Below are 22923 nucleotides of genomic sequence, written 5' to 3'. Positions count from 1 at the left end.
TGGACTACAACGTTGTTGATGACATGAAGAAAACTCGAGCAAACATCAATTTGTTTGAGTTGGCTAAGATCCAGAGTCAGCACGATATCCTGTTGTTTGCACTAGGACAAACAACAAGAGACACCACAACCTCTACCAACAAGGGAGCAAGCACACCTCCCAGATCACTTTCCACTGTGCTCAATACACTCTGGATGGAAGAAGCACACTCAGGTTGCTCCCCATTCCTGTAATCATTTCAATTTTTCAATGATAATGTTCACAATTGTCTGGTTGATTCCGGTGCTGCAACCAACATCATGTCACTCTCCATTGCAAAAAAAGTTAACAAATGGAAACAAGAAATGCTAAAAATAGCACTACTAAAAATAGCACTTTGGGTATCAGTTCTGGATTGAGCAATAGGGAATGAAAAATGGAAGTGCTAAAAATAAAATTCTATTTTTAGCAGTTTGGGATCAATTCCAATTTTAGTCAGTCCCTGGACTAAAATAGGAAGTAAAATTCGAATTTGAACATAACAACTGTTTGAAAATAAATGAATTAATTCTCCATGAGTTAATTAGTTGTGAAAAAACAAACATGAAGTCTATGTGAGGACATGCAACAATTTCTCTATTAATTGAGGAATTTATCCATCAGTTAAAGAGATAAGGATAAGTTCTAATTTGAGTTGTAATTAGTTGGCTCAGTTAACTGAGTCAAGTCCAGTTAGATTGATTTAAACAGTTTGTTTAAATTAATGTGAGTTCAGTTAGTTAATGCATGCTTGCATATAACAGTTGCACTTTAGATAACTTAATATTCTCTCATGAATAACTCATGCATGTCAGTTTAGACAGAGACTCAGTTGAGATCAAAGAAGGGACAATGTACTATCAGTTGGATGAATATTTTTCCTATAAAGGAAGTTGATCCATGATGAGGATTTATCTCCTTCAAGACTACCTAGTTGGATCAGAGGTTAGTGAGTGTGTGAAGACGCCAATTCACACAAGTGGCTGCACTTGACCCCAATCAGAATTCACAAAGAAATAGGAGGCTTGGAGGGCAGACCAGAGGTTAGATAGAGGCCTTTGGCTGTCTATGAGCTATATAGGTATTGTAGAGAGAGCAAGATAGCTTTTGAGCTGATTCTTTTTGTAATACTAGCTATATTTCCACTTGTATCATAATACAGAGTTGGGGTTTTAGGCTGAGGCTTTCCCCAGGTTATATCTTCTGTGTTATGTGTGATTGATTCCTTCTTATTAGTTATATGTGTTCTTATTGATGTTTCTCATGTTCGATAAAGATTCCTCTAATTTGGTTGTAGAAGTAGATCAAGTATTTTGCTTTAGTTTATTGTATTATTAGGTGATCTACAGGTGGGAATTCCTACAAAAAAGATCAATGCACGATGGAGCGAAACATCCATGTGAATCATATGACTTGATCGAACATCAATACCAGCCATTGGTGAACTACGAGACATGATCATCCGACTATCTCATGATGATCGAGTCCACCAATGCATCAACACAGTGGTTGTAGGCATCCCAGAAGCATATGGTCTACTACTCAGCAAAGAATGGTCCAGCAAGCTAGACGGATATTTTGCTACAGAATGGTCTCACATGTGGCTTCCATACAAGGGAAAATGCAACCAAATTTTGGTAGATTCTGAGACGTACATGAAGCATAATGTCACTCCCGTCAATGGCGAGAATGAACTGTTAGCCTCTTGTAGAACTCATGTTTCGAAACTGCCTCCTGGGAACAACATTGGAATGTTATCCTGCACAGCCAGCTCCAACCTCATCAGACACACAGTTGGAACTCCTTCCTTGCCCAATTGATGGTAATGAAACTTGTATATCTCATTGTACCGACAGTAGTAGTAGCAGCAGTAGTACTAGCATGCCAAACAGTCTATGTACGGATAAGCTGTGGGCCATGGATTTTGACAAATCAGAGACAGATGATGGCTCAAGGACCAAGTGTATCTCAGTTGTCCAAAACAATAGAAAATGAATGATCTCAAGCTACTTGAAGTTCGAGTGCACAACCAATGCTGCTAAGTATGAAGCACTCATGTTGAGCTTACAAATAACCATCAGCCTCAATGCAGCCGCATTCAAAGTGATATTGTACCCCATGGACAATGTTGATGCTTTCAAGGACATAAAAATTGATGAAGCTAAGCATGAGCCACCCCTAAAAACTGCAGCTGAGGGCAAGGAAGGTAACTTCCCTCCCAAGGGTGAGGTTTCCCTCCACAAGCTCTATGGTTTGTAGAATTTCTGTCAAAGGCCAAGAAATAGCGAGACCCACAGGAACACCACTACGAATGAATAGAGCAACCTAGAAGCCTATCATGATCTACAGATAGCCAATCTCAGTATAAGCTACATACCACAGTAGCGAAAAATCTTTGACTGCTTGACTAAATAGTACTAGAATGGATCTACATGGGTAGATGATGACCTGAGTACACACTACACATGAGAAATTCAACACGGGATTCTAGGTAAAGGAGGAGACAAACAATTGTAGCAAAGACTAGGTAACACACACATGTTGTTCACACTCCTTGTATAAGAAAAATTGACTAACATTTTGAATTATTGGATTACTTGGAAAGTTTGTCATCATACTTGTTTTTCTAATTTAAATTCCGCACGTAAGAAATCCGTGAAAATCCACTTATGCATTGATTTTAGAAACTTAAGCCCTTCCCAAAATAAAAACAACTACCCCGTGCCATCATCCGAACCCATGTCACACACAATACTTGAAACAGTGGTGTTGTCTTCACTTAAAGGTCTTTTGGAAAGCTACCAGGTTTCGATAGTTGAGCCTGATGGACTTTCACTGGTCTACGAGAAGCTTGGCCTGCACACATATCACTTGCAATCACTTCATGGTAGGACTAACAACCTTCCTGTCAATGGCCAAGATCTCAAGAATTACCTTCAATAGGCTGGGCCGCACCCATGCCATGTACATAGTCTGCTTTCTGCTTGTTGTCTTCATCTTGCTTGCTTTGCTTATTATCTTTGTTTTTACTTTGTTTGATTATTCTTACTATTTTTGTTCACATTCATTTTATTTTCTTGATATATTACTATTTTTGTTTCTGGAAATAAGTGCTACCAACTACTACGTTCTGACTTTTGAATAGAGTATGTGGCTGAAATTTGAAGAAACTTGTGACTCTATAGCACTTGGCTAGTCATGTGTCTGTCTTCTCTATGCTTGGTTGTAACCTTCAACTAATGAAGTCTGGACGGAAAATATGAACCACCTACAATGGAAGTTTTGGTCCAACCATGAACTTGTGTCCACACTAGGAAGCCCCATGCCTATACTCAACCTTCTGCTCTATGTGCTCAAGCTCATCGAACTAGTAGAAACAGAGAAGAGGAAAATATAAACGAGAAAACCTATGCTGGAAGTCTTACATGCTTCTCTAAAGTAACAACCTCTTCTGCTCTCAATAAGTCAGGATCCCTCTTCCGACCAAAAAATAAATAAGTGCCTATGCACAATCCTCTTGAGAAATACAAAGGCGAAAGAAGAGAAAGACTTTCTATGCAGAGAGGTGAAGCATGCAACTCCACTAGGGTACTAACCAGGCTAGCTAGTAGTGGAGAAATGTGTGTGTTCCTACATGACTCCATCGGGGTACTGTCTAGTCCTACTGGCAGTGGAATAACAACAGAGTTGAAAACTTATACTCTGAAAATTTTCAACTCGCAAGCTAAACTACCCTTCCCGGATTCAAAACACTGTGATCAAGCTAAAATTTTGATTGTGTTTGACTGAGTTGGAAAAAGGTGAACCATGTATGTCCATGGGGTAAGTGGGGAAGTTGAAGTAATCCACAAAATGATTCAATACTCCCCAAAAGACCAAGGCCCTAGCTAGCAATGAACTAAAACAAAGAAGTTGGAGTTCTACCAATGTGTCGCTAAGTTTTGTAGCAGCTACAACCACCCTCCAAATTTTGGCCTGCACCCAATTTCAGAGCCTCCCTTGAGAGTTTCGCTTGACAACTGCACACACTCAGGTTCACTCCATGAGCTCGTGTGAGTCCTTGCATCTGGCTTGCTTGTTCATTTCATTCAAGTTTCTACATGATGGTGTCTAATTCATGCTTGCGACCCTGCTATGGTTATGCTCAAAGTCTTTGCCTCATATGTGCTTGTTGTGTTCGCTATGAAAGAATTTGTCACACACACACACAAAGTCACATTCACTATCACGCAAGCGTCATCTCGATCAATGAACGGTCAATCACGAGTGTCATGCTTGTCACTTGCACCGTCAGGCAGTCATGTTGAACATGTGTGTCTGGATGGTTTGGGTCATTTCGTTGTCGAGTCATGTGAGTGTGTGTTTGTATGATCACCTATGCATCTTTCGATCATTCACACACTTAGTCATTTTTTTTGAAGTTCTAATGACCATACTCCCCTCTGACAATTGAAACAACACGAAAGCACCAAGATAGTATTTTCAAGCTACTCTGCCCACAAGCAATTCAATCAACCTTCATGCTCGCCGCCCAAATAGTCGGACCCAACATTCACCCCGAGACTGACTCCCCTCAAAAATTGCACAAAGGCCACTGACCTTACTCGCACAACTGACTAAGGAAATTGCATAGATAGGTCGGATATATACCAAGTGCTCATCCCTGTCTCCCTCAAAAAATTGCATAGTTTTCCCAGTTAGTCATTCTGACAGTCGACCAACTGTTCATCTCAGAAATTGTGTAGTGTTCATGAACAAGCATTTCACTACCCATCATTCATCTCATCTCATAAATTGCACAGAGATTATCAACAGGCTAGCCTCCCGACCTCAGTGTGGTTTCCCTTGCCAACAACCCCTAGCAGCAGACTGCTAGTTCCCTCCAGGAATTACGTAGTTTCTGCTGCCAGTGACTGAGCATCCAACTATCAGTTCCCTTTGCGAATTGTGTAGTTTTCACTGCCAGTGACCCTAGTAGCTAATTGCCAGTTCCCTCTAGGAATTGTGTAGTTTTGGTTGTTAGTCTCCTGGGCAGTTCCTCCCAAAAACTTCGCAGTTTCTGCCTGTTGACCCTTCATGCAGACCAACCCATTCCTATGGAAAAGTGCGCAAATATGGCTATCCAAACCCCGATGCTGGTTCATTCCCAAAAATGCACAGAGCATCCCACCTTGCCTTCCTGCAGCCCGGACTATCCCTCCCAAAATTTGCGTAATTTTTCCTCCCAGATGAGCTAGACCTTGCAGATAGTCACTGTCGACTCAGATTTCCCGTCTCCATCATTCTGTGACTCTTGCGAAGTTTGTTGGAAATAATACTAAGAGGGGGAGGGGGGTGAATCAGTATTATCAGATCAATAAAACTTTTCAAATATCATGCTCAGAAACATATACACTACTTCAGTTAAGTGAACCCGCATGTACACGCTACTGTGTCTAAAGCAACTAGCGTATATCCAGAGATCTTATGATTTAGTTAGCTTATCTTCAGTAAATGCATCAGAACATTATTAACCACATTAACAGTAAACAGGTGCAGTATAACAGAACAGATCATCACATAAAAGCCACACACATGAACACCATGATATAAGGTGGAAACCCAATGTGGGTGAAAACCACCTGCTGCAATTCGTCTCTTTCTTCTTTAATAAGAAACTTCTTTTACAATGTACTGGTGCAGTCCTTTACCAGCACGCAGGCTACAACCTGCAGAGGGCTACAACCCTCATAGCTCTTGTACTAGCCGATCCATTTACTAGTACGTAGGTGCCTACCTACAGAATGCTCCAACCTTTACTCGTTTTCCAGCTGCTACTGGAAGGGAGCTACAACCCCTTGGCTCTTGTACTAGCTGATATGTTTACCAGTACGTAGGTGCCGGCCTATGATCTTCCCGGGACCACGTTTCATACATTTTCATACTGGATCCATAAGACAATCACCATTGTAGTACAACCTGCATCATCAATCACTGAAACACCCAATACTGAATCACTGAAACCCTGTCAACATCATAACAACAACCAGGTCCAACTCCATCTACAAATATCATACTTCACATTGTATACGCTACTTCGACGAGCCCAACCTGCGTGTATACACTCTTTTACCAAAACCAACCCGCGTACAGATATGCAAATTCTAACTTATAACTCCGCAGCTATATCAGACATCAAAACATACCTAGATCATAACAATAAACATGCGTCAATAGATCTAGTCCATCCACAGTCATACCATAGGAAGATAATCCTTCCAAGCCTTGAGATCTCCTTCCATCATTCATCATCATCCTCCACATGAGTGAAACCTTGGTTCAGATCACCAACCCATAACCAGCATTTGGATCTCTCACCTCATCAGGTATTCGTCACTCACACACTCTCACTCCTTGCTTACCTTCCTTTGCCTAATGATCTTCTCCTTATATAGCCTTAGGCCCTTCACAATACCACGGTCCAAAACCATAGTAACACAACACCATCAACCTCAAAACTAGGGATCGACACGCCCGTCGAGACACCATGGTCCAAAACCATAGGCACAACTTCCAAGGACAAACCGCCAAGGACCAAAGGTACTTTTCACATGTACGCGCTTTTACTGAAGCCAACCTGCGTGTACATGTTGATTTTCCTTACTGAACCTACGTATATCGCTTTCTTGTCCTACTGTAGTGAGATCTGTCCTTTGATCAAGTTGCCATCACTTGTACCTATCTCTGAGTGAGTTGCCATCAAGGACAACACTTGTATCATAATGCCAACAATCTCCCCCTTTGGACTTGATGGCAACCACCACACCAAGTCACTCTCCCCCTTTGACATCAAGGGCAAAGGGTGGACCAAGATATTCTCTTCTTTGGTATACCTTCTGTTGTCCATACTCCCCCTGAGTACTTGATGAAATCTCCAAATGTGCTCCCCCTTTGTGTATGCCAAAGTGTACCAATCTATCCATCCTGCTCTTGCTGAATTGTGTTGTTCATGCTCCCCTTGACTGTAGGCAAGATCTGCAAAAGATGTTCTTCAAGAAGAACAAAGACTTATACATCATAGAAGACCTTCCTATCACCAAAAGACTCAATACATACATTCATCACCCAACCTAGTGGGGATATACCAATATTGACTCATCCACCTAACCATGTGGAGATACATTAAGAGTTTACTCATGATAATACATGAACATTACATCATTCATCCCAGGCATAGTGGGGAAACCAACATAGGCCGTTACATGACCTTGACATCATAAAAGAGATATCACAAAAGAGATACATGACATAGTGATAAAATATCTAGACCAAGACTTATGAAAGCCACCAGAAGCATCATGATCTGTACCATAAGCATCAGCCTGCAATACCATTCCTTTGATCAAACAGCAAGATGTATCATTTAGCTTCATAGACTTTATCAACAACTTCTAACCATAATGCCAACAATGCATTATTTGAAGTATATGCTCCCCCTGAGCAAGTATCAAGACATTTCCAGACATCCTCAGCAGACTGTAACTGTTAACTAATAGATCATATACAGGACTGGATCATATCAGACCCCTTTTCTGAGTCTGTCCCCACTGCTTTTTCACAAACTGACATATACGCGACTTTGCAGTGTGAAACTCGCATATATACGCGACTTCCCTTCATTAAACTTGCGTATGAGAATTAGACCACTGAAGTTTTACACCTTCAGCTCCCCCTGAGTCTGTTATGTCTGTGTTGTGCTGAGTACCCTGTGTTGTGCCACATCTTTCTGACTGAACTTCCTTCTTCTTCCATATCTTCAAGCATGTTGATGATTTCTTCTTATCATGAGCTTTGTTCCTGCAATCTTTTGCTCTATGTCCAAACTTGTTACATGCATAGCATCTTAGATGTTTCATATTCCTCCTATAGCAATCAACAGCTTTTTGGCCAAACATATTGCAAGAAAAGCAATATCCATTAAAGTACCTTGAATGTGATGATCTTTCTGCAAGATGGTCTTGAAACCTTCTTCTTCTACATATGGCTGCAACATGTCCAAGATTATGACATACATAACATTCAACATTATTCATGGGAGGAGTAAAAGATTTTCTTTGAGGAGTCTCTTTCCTTGATTGTTGATGGGGTTGTCCTTTTATCTCCTTGTTGAGCCTTTCAGATTTTGCATTAGAGATTCTTGTCTTACTTTGTGAACCAGATTCATCTTCAATAGACTCATGAAATCCAAGACCAGTTTTGATAGCAGGGGACCTTTGACTACTAAGAATATCATCCAAGATCTTAGTACTATCTTGAAATCGTAATAGTTTATCTTTTTCTTCTAATTTATTTTTCAAGATATTTACCTCAACTTGATGTTGTTCTTCTTTTTCCAGACATTGCTTCTTCAAGGTCTCTTCAGCTTTCCTTCCTTCATCCAGCTGATGCCTTAGTTTGAGGATCTCGTTTTCTTGCTCTTTATTCAGCGCTAGCAGCATTTGTCGAATTCTGGAGGCACATTCCAACAGATCTTCTAATCTGATGATTTCTTCTTTGAGGGCATTCTCCTTTTTGCTAGGTAGATCTTGCTGATCTATGGTTTGATCTGATGCTTCATTTGCTTGTCCATCTTCATTCTGGGGTGATTCAGGATCTGAATTCTTGCTTCCACTCAACGGCAGGTTGTCATTGTTCCTTTGAGCTGTCTTCTTCTTCTGACGCGCTTTCTTCCCCATTGTTCTACGAATCTCCTTCAAGCGATCAAGCTTCTCTGAAGGACCTGCTCTGATACCAATTGTTGGAAATAGTACTGAGAGGGGGGGGGGGGGGTGAATCAGTATTATCAGATCAATAAAACTTTTCAAATTTCATGCTCAGAAACATATACGCTACTTCAGTTAAGTGAACCTGCATGTACACGCTACTGTGTCTAAAGCAACTAGCGTATATCCAGAGATCTTATGATTTAGTTAGCTTATCTTCAGTAAATGCATCAAAACATTATTAACCACATTAACAGTAAACAGGTGCAGTATAACAGAACAGATCATCACATAAAAGCCACACACATGAACACCATGATATAAGGTGGAAACCCAATGTGGGTGAAAACCACCTGCTGCAATTCATCTCTTTCTTCTTTAATAAGAAACTTCTTTTACAATGTACTGGTGCAGTCCTTTACTAGCACGCAGGCTACAACCTGCAGAGGGATACAACCCTCATAGCTCTTGTAATAGCCGATCCATTTACTAGTACATAGGTGCCTACCTACAGAATGCTCCAACCTTTACTCGTTTTCCAGCTGCTACTGGAAGGGAGCTACAACCCCCTGGCTCTTGTACTGGCTGATATGTTTACCAATACGTAGGTGCCGGCCTACGATCTTCCCGGGACCACGTTTCATACATTTTCATACTGGATCCATAAGACAATCACCATTGTAGTACAACCTGCATCATCAATCACTGAAACACCTAATACTGAATCACTGAAACCCTGTCAACATCATAACAACAACTAGATCCAACTCCATCTACAAATATAATACTTCACATTGTATACGCTACTTCGACGAGCCCAACCTGCGTGTATACGCTCTTTTACCAAAACCAACCCGCGTACAAATCTGCAAATTCTAACTTATAACTCTGCAGCTATATCAGACATCAAAACATACCCAGATCATAACAATAAACATGTGTCAATAGATCTAGTCCATCCACAGTCATACCATAGGAAGATAATCCTTCCAAGCCTTGAGATCTCGTTCCATCATTCATCATCATCCTCCACATGAGTGAAATCTTGGTTCAGATCACCAACCCATAACCAGCATTTGGATCTCTCACCTCATCAGATATTCGTCACTCACACACTCTCACTCCTTGCTTACCTTCCTTTGCCTAATGATCTTCTCCTTATATAGCCTTAGGCCCTTCACAATACCACGGTCCAAAACCATAGTAACACAACACCATCAACTTCAAAACTAGGGATCGACACGCCTGTCGAGACACAATGGTCCAAAACCATAGGCACAACTTCCAAGGACTAACCGCCACGGACCAAAGGTACTTTTCACATGTATGCGCTTTTACTGAAGCCAACCTGCGTGTACACGCTGATTTTCCTTACTGAACTTGTGTATATTGCTTTCTTGTCCTGCTATAGTGAGATCTATCCTTTGATCAAGTTGTCATCACTTGTACCTGTCTCTAAGTGAGTTGCCATCAAGGACAACACTTGTATCATAATGCCAACAAAGTTTTCATCAGCAGTGCTCGGAGCCATCATCCCACTTCGTAAAATTGTTGCCTCTCTCGATCACCTGCATCTGAAATGATCATGTGTCATGGTAGACTAGGAGGTTTTGGATTTGATGTTGTCTCGTCATGAGTGACTGCTAGTACTGGTACACCAAAAAACATGACAAGACGATGAAGGGGATGAATGAAGGGAGCACATGCAGAAGGACAAGTTCACGAATAGATGAATGAATGATGCATGCGAAATAGATGAACACAAGGAACATGCACCTTCGCGAAGAGATGATCCTGTCAGGCCTCCCAATATGCAAGCAAGGAACAACATGCAAAAGTTTCATTAAGTGAACCAAGGACCATCGAAGAATCCGTGCACTTCGCCATGCGGAGGTGAAGCTATGATACACCATGAAGACATCCATCACCCAGCAGCTTTGTAACTCGACATGCACTCCATCAGCAACACGAATGTACCAGGACTATCATGTCAAGTCATGTCGAGTCATGTCATGAGTCGTGTCAACCACATCTCCACTATGGGCTATGTTGTCAATCAATGTGATGTAACGTGGAAGTCCAAGAGGCCCACTTGTTGAACAAAGAGTCATGTTAGTCAAAAATTCAAAGTCAAATAGTCATGAGGGTAGCCGAACATCCACAAGGGTCAGTTTCACCGTTGGCTATAAATACCCCCTAATTCATACTTGCAAGGGAATTTTCACCTCAACTCCTCCCACATAGCCAAGAGAGTCTGTAACATTTTCTTTGAGGAGTAAGTAGTGGCTCCAATGCCCCACACTCGGGATTAGTGATGTATGGTGTAATGTGTGTCTTGAAACTTTCGCTTAATTTAGAAGCCTGCTAACAATCCAGCACATTTTCACATATGTATTGTATTTGTTGTAAGACTGATCTTTAACACTTGTAATGCATGTTGCTTTAACATGTGTTCTACATCTGAACTATTTCATTTGTTATAATGCATAATCTATTAATGGAAATGTCTTGTATATGTTGCTAATGCTATCTCACCCATGTAGACTTCTCTCCTGGACATCAGACAAACCTTTCACTTGAAATTTGTTGTTACAACCGTTGCACTCGTTCAGACTGATCCATTGAGTGTTGTACATGTTATCTTGCCTTCTATGTTGTGACTACCACATCCGTGTGAACTACTCGTCCAGAATATTTGCATGTCCTATTGTGTTATGTGTTCCTAGCAGTGTTGGGACTGATCCCAATCAACCTAGAACTTACTCTCACCCTCTCCCTTGACAGTGAAAGAACAATTGACACTTACACTTACCAAGCACATGAACCTCACTTCTCGAAGACAAAGAAAACCACTCTCACGTTCTGACAAGCAAGAGTTGAGGCAGATATTTAACATAATGGAAACCGGGCCATTGTACCGAATGGGAATCCTACACCAAACAGTGTGAGGTCTAGTTGGGACATCATATCGGGGAGATCCCCTGAATGTTGGCGGGTCCAACATCACCAACACTATCTATGAAGACATCAAGTTGTTCATGGACAAGGATATCAAGATGAAATGGAAGTGGCATCACAGTGAGAAACACCATTAGCAGCAGTAGAAGGTAGCACACCTGTGTGTGACAAATGCAAGAGGAAGGTTGTTGACAGTGCAGAAGTGGAACAAAGTTGCAGGTTCAAGCATATCCACTTGTGATGAAATCAGCTTTGGAGATTGAGGCTATGAGGTGACAGCGTGACAAGAGAATCGTGTGAAGGAAGAGAGAGAGAAATAGAGAAGGAGGTTCAGGTGCTGAAGTGCAAAACTCAAGGAAGAACAAGAGCTGCAGAGATGAGAGAAGGATATGCAGTAGGAACTGGCAGGGTAGGAGGCACAACATGTACAAACTAATGAAACTGCACCCATACAGTTTATAGACCCAACCCAGTAGCTGGCATGGAGCAGACAAGGTGAGTAGTGTCATCGATCACATGCAAGGGTGTTTAGGAGCATGGATGTCATTATGTGCATGCAAGTGATCCCACCCATTGGAACACTCATCGAGGTGAAGACAAGAACCAAGTTTGACCGGAGCTAAACATGTATTTCGATAGGTTGATGCGCATAGTCACCAACACACACTTGGAGATCAACATAAACATTATGCATCAATATATTGTTGGTCCAGCTGCACTCATGACAATGATGTCCATTTTATCAAACGATTTGGATAGAGGATACATATCAGTGTACACGGATGCAACAGAGGAGAGAGTTCGTTTTCAACAGGATGTCACCATTGAGCGTGCGGACACCATCACGAATGACCAAGCTTGGCATCAGTTTGTCACCGTCGACCATCACAACGATGTCGAAGAGGTGTTCCTACCACAACTGTCTGAGTCTTAGTGATATCTTGCATGGCTTGCTCAAGCCTATTTTGTTTCACATGGGTACATGTGCATATTGTATGTAACATCTTATAAAGTGAAAGTCCAAGTGTTGATAGTTGAATGTAATAGTCATGTAGTAGTTGAAGAGTCATGAGGGTAGGTGAAGAATCACAAAGGGGAATATCAAGGTGTTGAAACCTCAAAAATCGTTGCCTCGACATGGGGCAAAACCACCCAGTCTAGACCTTGGTTGGTAGCTCCTTTTCCGTTTGGAGTAGTGGTTCCGGCTGGGGATAATGGGACTAGTTTCCCAATCTATTTAAATGCTTGTGCTAATGGTGTGATATGTGAGGTTTTAGAGTAATTTCTAAGATAAAATTAATCTGATTTAAACTAACAATCACATGCATTTTATCCTAATTTAAGCACTATATAATTATAAACATACCTAGAATCTGAATCAATATATGCAATCTACAATAATATCTGAAAGAATTTGGTAATAAAGATCATTCAATTGCGATGATAAGTGAATCTGTTTTAACAATAATCGTTTGGTATAAAAATTTAGCCCAAACGATTGTGTAAGATATACCACATAAAGAATTATTCATATATTCAGCATAAAATAAAGATCATCATCATATAGAAGTGCAATAATGGTAATCAAAATTCAGACTTTCATACACAAACAATTCAAGAATAAATCATTGCTTAACACATAAGTAAAAAGGATTACGAGATAAAAGTACCATTCATAATATGTGCTATTCATCTGTTTCAGAAATATTGATCTATCTTTAGTCCATTTGACACCATCTAAGAGTAAAAAAGTGCAATTTCAAAAGAAGATGCTAAATCATATAGAAAATAAATCTTGTTCCATTAATTTCACCGGAACTCCCTCAAAGGGACAAAAGTGCATGTTTCGAAGACTATTTTGATAAAATTATGGACCCCTCTCTAAATGCATGAGAGCGGTTTAAATACTAAAACTATAAAACTAAAAAGATATTATTACAAAAATAGTTGAGGAGGTCTAAATGACCTGCCTCAATTTATGCAAAAATAAAATCAAAATGGAAATAAACAAGGTGACTAACTACCCTTCATTTGATCTTTCAAATCGCAAATATCAATCATGGGCTTGAGCTGTGTTCATTGGCCGAATTTGGCTTTCAACTGTCCAGTGAATACGGCATAGGTCAGTGCTGGCACCATTTTCTCCGTAGAAGTGGTTAGGCATGCAGGGTCATCCATTGTCTATGAGGCTTTACCAAGTGTTGCTAACATGCATCCCTGTTTAACTAGGTCATTTGTCTTATCACTTCTGCTTTTTCTACCACTGCCTATTTCCATTGTTGTCCAAGATGATTCGAATTAGGAAGGAAACCCGAAATGGATTTTGCCACAAGGCTAGCACTATGGAAATTCTCATTGATGTTTTCTATGAAACTGTTTACTTCCGTCGTCGCGACTGTTATTGCCTTTTATTCTTCTTTAAGTCGAGAATCCCAGCTCATGAATAGGATTTCCTTATGCGATTCTTCTAACTTGGGCAGGTTGGCCTTTCTCCCATATTCTGTATTTTGCCAGGTGATAAAATCAGAGACCTTTTTAAATATCTCGTCATATTCAAGTCTCATTTCCACGACTTGACTTGTCAATTTATCACTTGTTTCACAATAAGATTTCCACTATGAAATCTTATGGTAGAATAATTCTTTCTGGTGAATCATCTGGGAGTTAAGACCAAGCACTTCGGTAACAAACAGATCAATTTTTGGATCATCTTTGTGTAGATCAGTTATTTCTTGCATCTGTGGTTCCTTCTCGGCTAAGTTGGTTCGATGTTCTATTTGAATCTATTCAAATACCTGTTGAAGCTTGGCCAACCGTATCTCTGCCTGCTGCTCGAATTTTACTTACTATAATTGTCGCTCAAGTGATGCTATTTTATCTTCCTTTTCTCTACGCAACATTTGTATTTTTGTTGCTTTGTCCATGGTCTCTATTGAATAAGCACCTACAAACTGTGAGATTCTAGTAAGGTTGGCGGATGGGTCAAAGGGTGAGTCTTTCCATAGAAAATCCATTGGTTCGTTTTTAGGGGTAGTAGCAGCTGTAGAGTCCAATTTCCTTTTCTTTCTTTGTCTTTTCACCACAGCCTTATGCTATGGGCTATAGAACACATCTAGAGGGGGAATTTCTTCAATTCTCAAAATTATTTCGGAAGTGGGGGTGGCAGGGATGTGCTCTACCTCTTGTGTATTTGCAGTCTCTTCCACTGTAATTTCCATAGTTATTTTTTTCTGTTGTGGAGTTTGAAACTCTGGTGCTTGTTCCTCTGCGTTGAGACTCTTATTAAAATTATCCCACTCTTCCTCTAGATCGATTAGTAGGGATTTTATTGGATATACAGAGGTAGTATGGATTCCATCCTGTTTGCTAGCTGAAGCTTCTTCAGCTATCTTCTGTGTAGATTGGGTTGTATCCTTTACTGACTCCATGCTTCTGCTTTTTCCATTTTGCGATGACTGTTGTGATTCCCATTTCTCTCGAGATTCTACTCCATCATTGGTCTTGGAATTTTCTTTGGAGTCACCTTCTATAGTCACATTGGGATTAGGCTCCCTTATTGGTTCAATCAATAATTGGTCCAATGAGACCTTTGCTAACCTCTTTTCTCTGTAATATATAAAATTTTTCTAGATCTTCACCGTCAAAAAGTATTTGTGTCATATGCTTCACCTCTGTGAAGGTGTTTTTCTACAAAAAGATATCATCAAAGGCATCCAACTCATTGCTGAATACTTTTATTTTCTCCATAGGTGAAATTTTCGATAGTGCCAAATGGGTCGTATTGCCTTCTAGGGAATTTATGTAATCACAGAGATAGCATGTTATCTGCTTCTTTGGATGCATGCCCTAGGTAATGTAATGAAAATTCTCCACACTATACAGGGAATGTAGGCTAGATAACCTTCTTTGAATCCTTCAATGTCTTGCTCATTCCTCCCTCACCAGTTGTTTGATAGGATATTTCTCTAGCCATCAATTTCTTTGGAACATAGTATGGGAGGACAAGGGGGGGGAGGGGGGTGATGCTGCCAAAAACCCTGATACATGTAAATGTTTCCTCCTCGAACCATCTAGCCACTGAGAGGATTTCAACATCAGTTTCTTGGGAAAACCTTGGGGCGTCTCGATTATAAAGCCGCTTGTGAATAGGGAGCATAAATCCATGACAAATCTTGAAAAAATGTGGTTGAAAATTGGATTCCCACATGTCTTTGTGGTATATGTGAATGGAAATTGGATTTTGAACAGTCGATTTCCATCCCATGATTGGGAATTTCAAACTAAAACAAATTACGTCCATGACATAGGCGCTCATAAAGAATAGAGGGTAAACCCTCGAAGCAACACTTCTTTTCCTTCTATACTCAATAATTGTTTTTACTAAATTGTCAGACAGATTTTGTGCCTAATTCATTACAGTTGCGTTAACAATTGCATCTATTAATGACAACCATTCTGGGGAGAACTTAGTACTAATAGGGCTGCCAAATAGTCTACATAACATAGCCGCCGCAAAACTACGAGGGGGACAAACAGATGAAGTAGTGTACATATCGTTTTTGTCTTTCTTGATTTTTCCTCAGTATTCGACCAAGTCCGAGTGCAGTCTACTAGGTCATCGTTCTCTTTGGAAAAATTCTCCAAAAATTACCTGTTGCAAATTACTTGTGGCTCTGGTAGGTGGTACATAAGCCATAGGTTGTCCGAGGTAAAAGATCCCATAACCCATTGGCTTCTTGTCCTGAATTCTTTGTCTGAGATGTCGGCTTCATCAATAACCCATTTAACCATGTCAGTATAAAGGATTATCTTCGGCCACGCGGCTATGCAGTGCAAAAATGAGCATGTCATCTCTAGCATGGAAGCATCTGAGGAATCACATCTATCAATTGTAATTTTTGTTTCCATAATCCTTGGCTGCTCCTCCTCTAGTATGTTATACATAGCCTCCCATGTAGAGGTTCCTCCCTTTTTGTTGCATCTAGTATCCGTAAATAGAGGAGTCATTTCTGACTTCTCAGAAGTGATTGCCTTGCCTTTCTTCACCATTTTTCTCAATTCTTTGCTCTGCAGACTTTTCCTAAAAGTGAAGAACAACAACTATCAGATACACAAAGATTAACGTAAAATGAAATAATGCAGATAGCTTGTAAAGGTGGTAAAAGAAATTTTATTTGAACACAAATAAGAAGATATCATATCACGCTAAATGGATTTTCACACATAAATGCAGTTATCTCTTATTAAATTCCCACTAATGATTCGTTACCCCTTAGTTTTAATGTTCATAAATGTTTACATTGTAAAATGCGAAGAAAGCTTCTAGGTGATGAGCCTTTGAACTATGATGATAGAGATTGTGCAATTTGCGAAGAAATATCGCAGATCGCAATATCACAATATGCCTTTCCACCTTTCTTACCTCCCTCTGTGTTTCTGCGAGATGTGAGATGTGAGCCACTCATTAGTTGTTTTCAAAACGTGGTGACTTGCCAGGCTGATCCTATGTAAAAGACCCTTTTTATTTTGTGGTGGACCTAAAACATTTGCTTATGATTTTTTTTTAAGGAGTGGGTCCAGGTCTTAATCACATATTGCAATATCGGCTAGTGGTAAGTACAAGGTGTTCGTTTAAATGCCTGAAATGCGATGTGATAAGAGTTGTAATGCCATCACAATTTCGCATCTTGCATGTTTTGCAATGAACGTTTTGAAGTGGGCCCTTTATGAATGGTGCTCTGCGATGCGAGAAAAATCTTAAGGACTAGTTTATGTCGGGTTTTATGATAGTTTAGAGCATAGAGTCCTTACTTAATTGATTTTCTTGATTTTGGAGGGTTAGAAAGGTCTTTTGGTGGGTTTAAATCATGCTATATGTGTGAAGGTAAACTTCTAGTAATTTTTCTAAAAAGATGTCTTGATTATTATCTTTGCTTTATTCCAAAAAATAAAAGAAATGCCTAAATGCTAAGTTTTGTTTTTTGGATAGATTTTTTTGAAGGGTCCCCATTCATTAACGTAATATTAACTACTATCATTAATAAATGGGGGGTTATTGAATACCAAAACACAAGGGTCACCCCACCCTTTGCTATTTATAGAACCTCATAACTAATATTGTAAGGGATTTTGGGCAACCAAGCTTCTAATAAGAGTAACTTAGAGAAAGCTTGCAGAGTATTGTAACGAGCCTTGAATTCTCCATAGTGCATAGCTAGTACATCTGTTTGGAGGAGTAGGTGGTAGTGATTGTAATGTTTTGTTATCGGGACTAGTGGTTGGTCATGGTTGCACTGTATGATTGGAACTTTCACTTCTTAATATAACAAAGCCATCAGGTTTCATGCATATGTTGTTATTATATTTCAGTTATCTTGGTTACTCTAATGATATATGTATATGTTTCCTTACGCATGTATGTATAGACTCTTTCTATATATGTATGTATGAATCTTACTGGGATGTGTTGTTGGTTTAACCATCACTTTGGATTGTTGGTTCACCTTCCTTCCAGTTTGTGATGCATCTTTTCTCATGTGTTGCCTTCCAAGTTGCATGTTTCCACGGGTTTCAAAGGGGCACACACACCTCATTTTCCATGTGTTAGAACTATTCATGCACCTTCCTTGGCTTGCTGAACATGTCACACCCTTGCTCTATTTATACACTCCCATGGTTCATGGACCATGTGTAGGCTGACATACCATACATTAAATTACATTACTTTACGGCAGACAACCCTAGACTCTCGTGCTATGCACCTATATTTCGCAGGGTATTTACATTACATTTGACCAAAATCTAGGCTTCAAGCCCCAAAAACCTATTATGGGGGGACCTGCTGCCCAACAGGCCCCCAACACAATCATCATGACTCTTCCTCAAGTCAATCTATTGGTGCGGCGATCTTCGCGTGAAGTCCATCTAGTTGTGCCTATGCTACGAAGATCTGTAGTGCACTGCTCTGCCGTCTATTGGATCCGTTCTTCTTACTCGGCCAAATGCTCATTGTCGGGGTCAAACCCCTATCTCAGGTCATGCATCTCTTTCATTTTTGTATGTTTTCCTTCGATGTCAACCATGATGGGGAAGGACTCATCAATCCAAGGTTGGACGCGTGTTTTATGTATTGCCTCTTTTTGGCACGCTGCATCTGCTTACTCCTTCAATGCCTTTGCCTATTGTAACCTCGCGATCCACTGAGATAGGACCACTGTCTGCACCATCTCGCGCATGCTATCATATTGCATTTGAAGCTCCCATGCCTCTATTTCCAACCACTGTATAGTGGGGTCCTCCTGTAAGGTTGTGAGGAGACTGAAAAATTCTTCCAACACATGGTGCAGCTTTGCACTGCCTGTTCAATTTCTTCCAACCCTTTCCAGATATCGCCGATGCACTAATCTTGAAATTATGGGGGTCTGGAGGGCTATGCATTTAATCGTGGTTCAGAAATTTGTAGGTTGAGGTCCAATTGGATCCTCGTAGCTTCCTCCTTTGCCTCGCAAAATCCACCGGCCAATTTGTGGATCTATATTCCTACTGGAAAATCTATCGTAATTTCTAATTCTGGTACGTGGTGACATGCTTCTTCTACAATCTGCTCCAACTGCTGGTTCTACACCACTGCTTCATCACATTGTAGGCTAAGCTATTTGAGGTTGATTAGCTGTTGACTTAGCATTTTCATTGCACATCCCTCCCTAGTGCGAAGTTCTGCTGTTGCGTTCTCTTGTAGCTGGTAAAAAATATCTCGCGAAAGGGTAGCCAAATTTAGGCCGAATCCCTTGATCCGTCCGACCATGGATTTATCCTCCATGTTGTCCACTGTTAGTGTTCCTTCCAGTAGTGCGATGATGTTGGCCATTTTGGCCAGCAACAACTTCTTTGTTGTCGATGCTCTCATGGCACTGTAGACGACTACCATTCCATCTTTTGGGAGTCGTACCTCAAGTCCCTGTAGTCATGCCCTGAGTGCCCCCAACACATTCTACTACTCCATCATTGCTTCTTGAAGCCCTTCCCTGGTGACCTCATGAACTGTGTCACCGGTGTCGTATAGATTACCGTTTGTCAGTGTACTAGGCTCCCCATCTAATTTGGAAGCCTTGGTCTTCTTCTGTGGCCCTCTTCGTTCCACCCCACAAAGCCATTTCAATTGTGTAGAGGTGGTGCTTTAGTCCATGCCTTCCGCTGTGTCGTCTGTCCCATGTCCTTTGTTCAGGTTAGGTCCTCTTTCCTCCTATGTTATGGTGGCCCCAGCTGCTACTATTTTTTCGGTGGCCTTGGTCTGTTCTGTGACAGCCTTTGCTACCTCGCGGGAAGCCCTTACCTCCTTGGCTAACTGCTTGTTTTGTTTCTATTATGTCAGCAACTTGACGGAATCCTTCTGTCTTTGTATTACTGCCTCATCACGTGCTGCCAGATTCGGGGTATGCCATTCGGGTGGCCATGAGTCGATCATCATGAAAAAAATGTCATAAATTGCGATGAATGAGAGTTTGGTCCAATTATGCTCTAGATCCTTCCACGCCTTGATATACACATTGTGCATATCTGCCTTGAAATCTGCAAAGATCCACAGACTGTCATATACCATGGGGGATAGGAACAGCCATTTGTTGATCCACATCTGCATGCTCGCTTCCATGAGTATCCAGAAGATCTTGATCTCGCGGATGCACATGGCGTGCCGTGTCGCCCAGAGCGACGTGTATTTCGCTGCCTCTGGCGAGTCCTCGTCAAGGGGATGAAACTGACTGTCCTCCATCAATTCCCTTGCAACCAACAAGATGGATAAGAGTAACCATGCGTAGTGGAAGGTCTTACCCTGATCCTGAGCCTTGTTACACTAAAAAATGTCACCATGACCACTTACAGTTAGTATGGCTCAAATCAACAGTCATGCTACCCTCTTAGGCAAGTCTTATGCCTCTGTTATCCATCTCAAACTCAAAGAAGAGAGAAAGTCTTGTAAAAAATATGTTTATCTCTGGGGTCACAGGTTCTCTCTAGCCTTACCTGCGGGGACGCTGACCATGTTCACAAAAGGTGCATCCTTGGACGCTCTGTATGTTAAGGGACAGGTGCGTCCTTCTGTAAAAGGCAAAATGCGCGAGTTTCATCTTAAAAAAGTTACTTGTGGTTACTTCTAGAACTTTCTAGAGGTCGGTTTGATGATTTGGATGCGCCTCCAGTTGGTTCATGTATCTCTATTAAGGGGGAACTTATCCCATCAATAAGGGAGCTATCCCACCCAAAGAGGGGGATTATCCCATTGATGGTGGACCTGAATAACCTCTTTACAGCACTATAAATAAAGACATTGAGCCAGAGGGAGGAGAGGTTGGAGCTATACATTTTCTTTGGGTAAATGCTGCAGGAATTAGGACTCCCATTTAGAACCTTGTGAGGAGAGATTGTCTTTGCTTGATTCTACTTGGAAGTGGGTGAGCTTTGTCAAAGTAGAGGAAAACCCTTGATGGACCCTGGGAGGAAATTGCACAACACCAAGGCCAGGTTGTAAGAGTTTCTTTGTTTCGTTATTAATACAAACTGGTTTATTTTTCTCAATAGCTTGTGTTAATGAGTTATTTCATGTGTTCCTTGGTCTGCATGTTAAATATATGTTTTATTATATGAAATGCAAGTGCTTGGTAATTGTTTGATTGTTTGTGGTTGCAGAAATTGACTTGAAGGAGGAGCTCATCCGGATCGGCAAGGACGGACTACAACAACCGCGTTTTGGAATAAGGTAAGCCTAAACACTTGTAGTTTTCATGTTTTAAAAGGTATATTTAGAGAAAGATCACTCCATTTTGTCTTGTTTGTCGCTAGAGAGTTTAGACTCCTAGGGAGGTCAGTTGTGTCCGCACCCTTGACTGATTCCGTGTGACAAGCCTCCTTGCAGTTCTTCAAGAACTCCTCGTAGAGGAACTACGCCCAGTTGAACTGTAGTCCCTCGGCACATTGTTTGGCCAACACGATGACCATTGTTGGTACCTCGTTGCCACAACATTTTCTCATCACTTTTCCTGCCAGAAGCTAAGTGGCTACGTGCACCCATTTGTCTTGAATTCTAGTAATCACATAGCCCATCTGCTTCTTCTCCAACTTATATTTCTTCTTCATGGCTTCTGCGAGTGCCAAGTCTTCACTTTGGCCAAAAATTTCTGCAGGGTCCCTTCCCATACAAGGAAGGTTTGAAATCCTATGAATCAGCATCGCGATAATGGGAATCACCTCCTCCAACCATAAGTAAACCCTCATGCATTAGGAAAAGTAGTTGCTTGATGACAAATATCATGATTGGTGCCCGGTGAAAATGCGAAACCCATAGTAGGTGGAGTAGCCTAGCCTCCTCCACCCCGCGCAACCATTTCTGTGGCTGCAACACTCTAGCTACCCCCTCCTTGCTTTATTTCATAAGTTGGCTAGTCTCCAAATGAAGGAACTTTTCGCTGTCCGCAAGGTCCCAATCTTCAATTTTCATCGTGGGTACGCAGCCCGGGACTAAACACTTAAATAGAATTCCATCTGCGAGGAGTGGGGTTTTGAGTGCGTTCTTAACGGTATCCACGCCCTTGGGTACTTTTGCTTTCCCTTTCGATGGGGGACATATTTGGGTAGTTTTTTTGTAGCACGCATTGGCTAAATGTCTTCCTCCACTTCTTCATATGGTTCAATCTCTTCTACAAGGGCCTGAAGATCCTCCTCCTCATCATCTATCTCAATATTAACCGTCTTTCCCTTATCTTCCATAGTCGGTTTACCGAACTACAGAGTTCATGGAGACGTATGGACCGGTCCTGCTACCTGTGGATCCTTTTTGGGCCTCAATGTCTGGGTGATTTAGGGATTTACAATGCATCCCCTACCGGAGACGTAGATATCTTCATGACTCCCTTGGTTGTTGACATCATTCTGATCAGGGAATCCTGTGTCTCCTTTAGCAATGTTTCAAATCATGGAATTTCTCTCACAGCCTCCAAATTTGTTAGATTCATACACAATTGATAGCACAACAACTGAATTCTCAAAACTCCAAGGGTTGTTCGGTGGAGAGCCACCTGTGATTTATAGGCCTTTTTTAATTCAAATTCGACTGTTCCCCCCTTATTCGGCTCATTAATGCGAGATTGGTGGCAATTAGCCTCAAATCTGGTTCTGACTTCATGTCTCAATTGCTTGCTGCCCACTCCTCATT

The sequence above is a fragment of the Pinus tabuliformis genome, chromosome 3_1 (assembly GCF_031772625.1).
Source record: "Pinus tabuliformis cultivar Carrire ecotype Pingquan chromosome 3_1, CPIR1, whole genome shotgun sequence".
Classification (NCBI taxonomy): Eukaryota; Viridiplantae; Streptophyta; class Pinopsida; order Pinales; family Pinaceae; genus Pinus; species Pinus tabuliformis.
Note: the sequence above shows the minus strand (reverse complement) of the source record.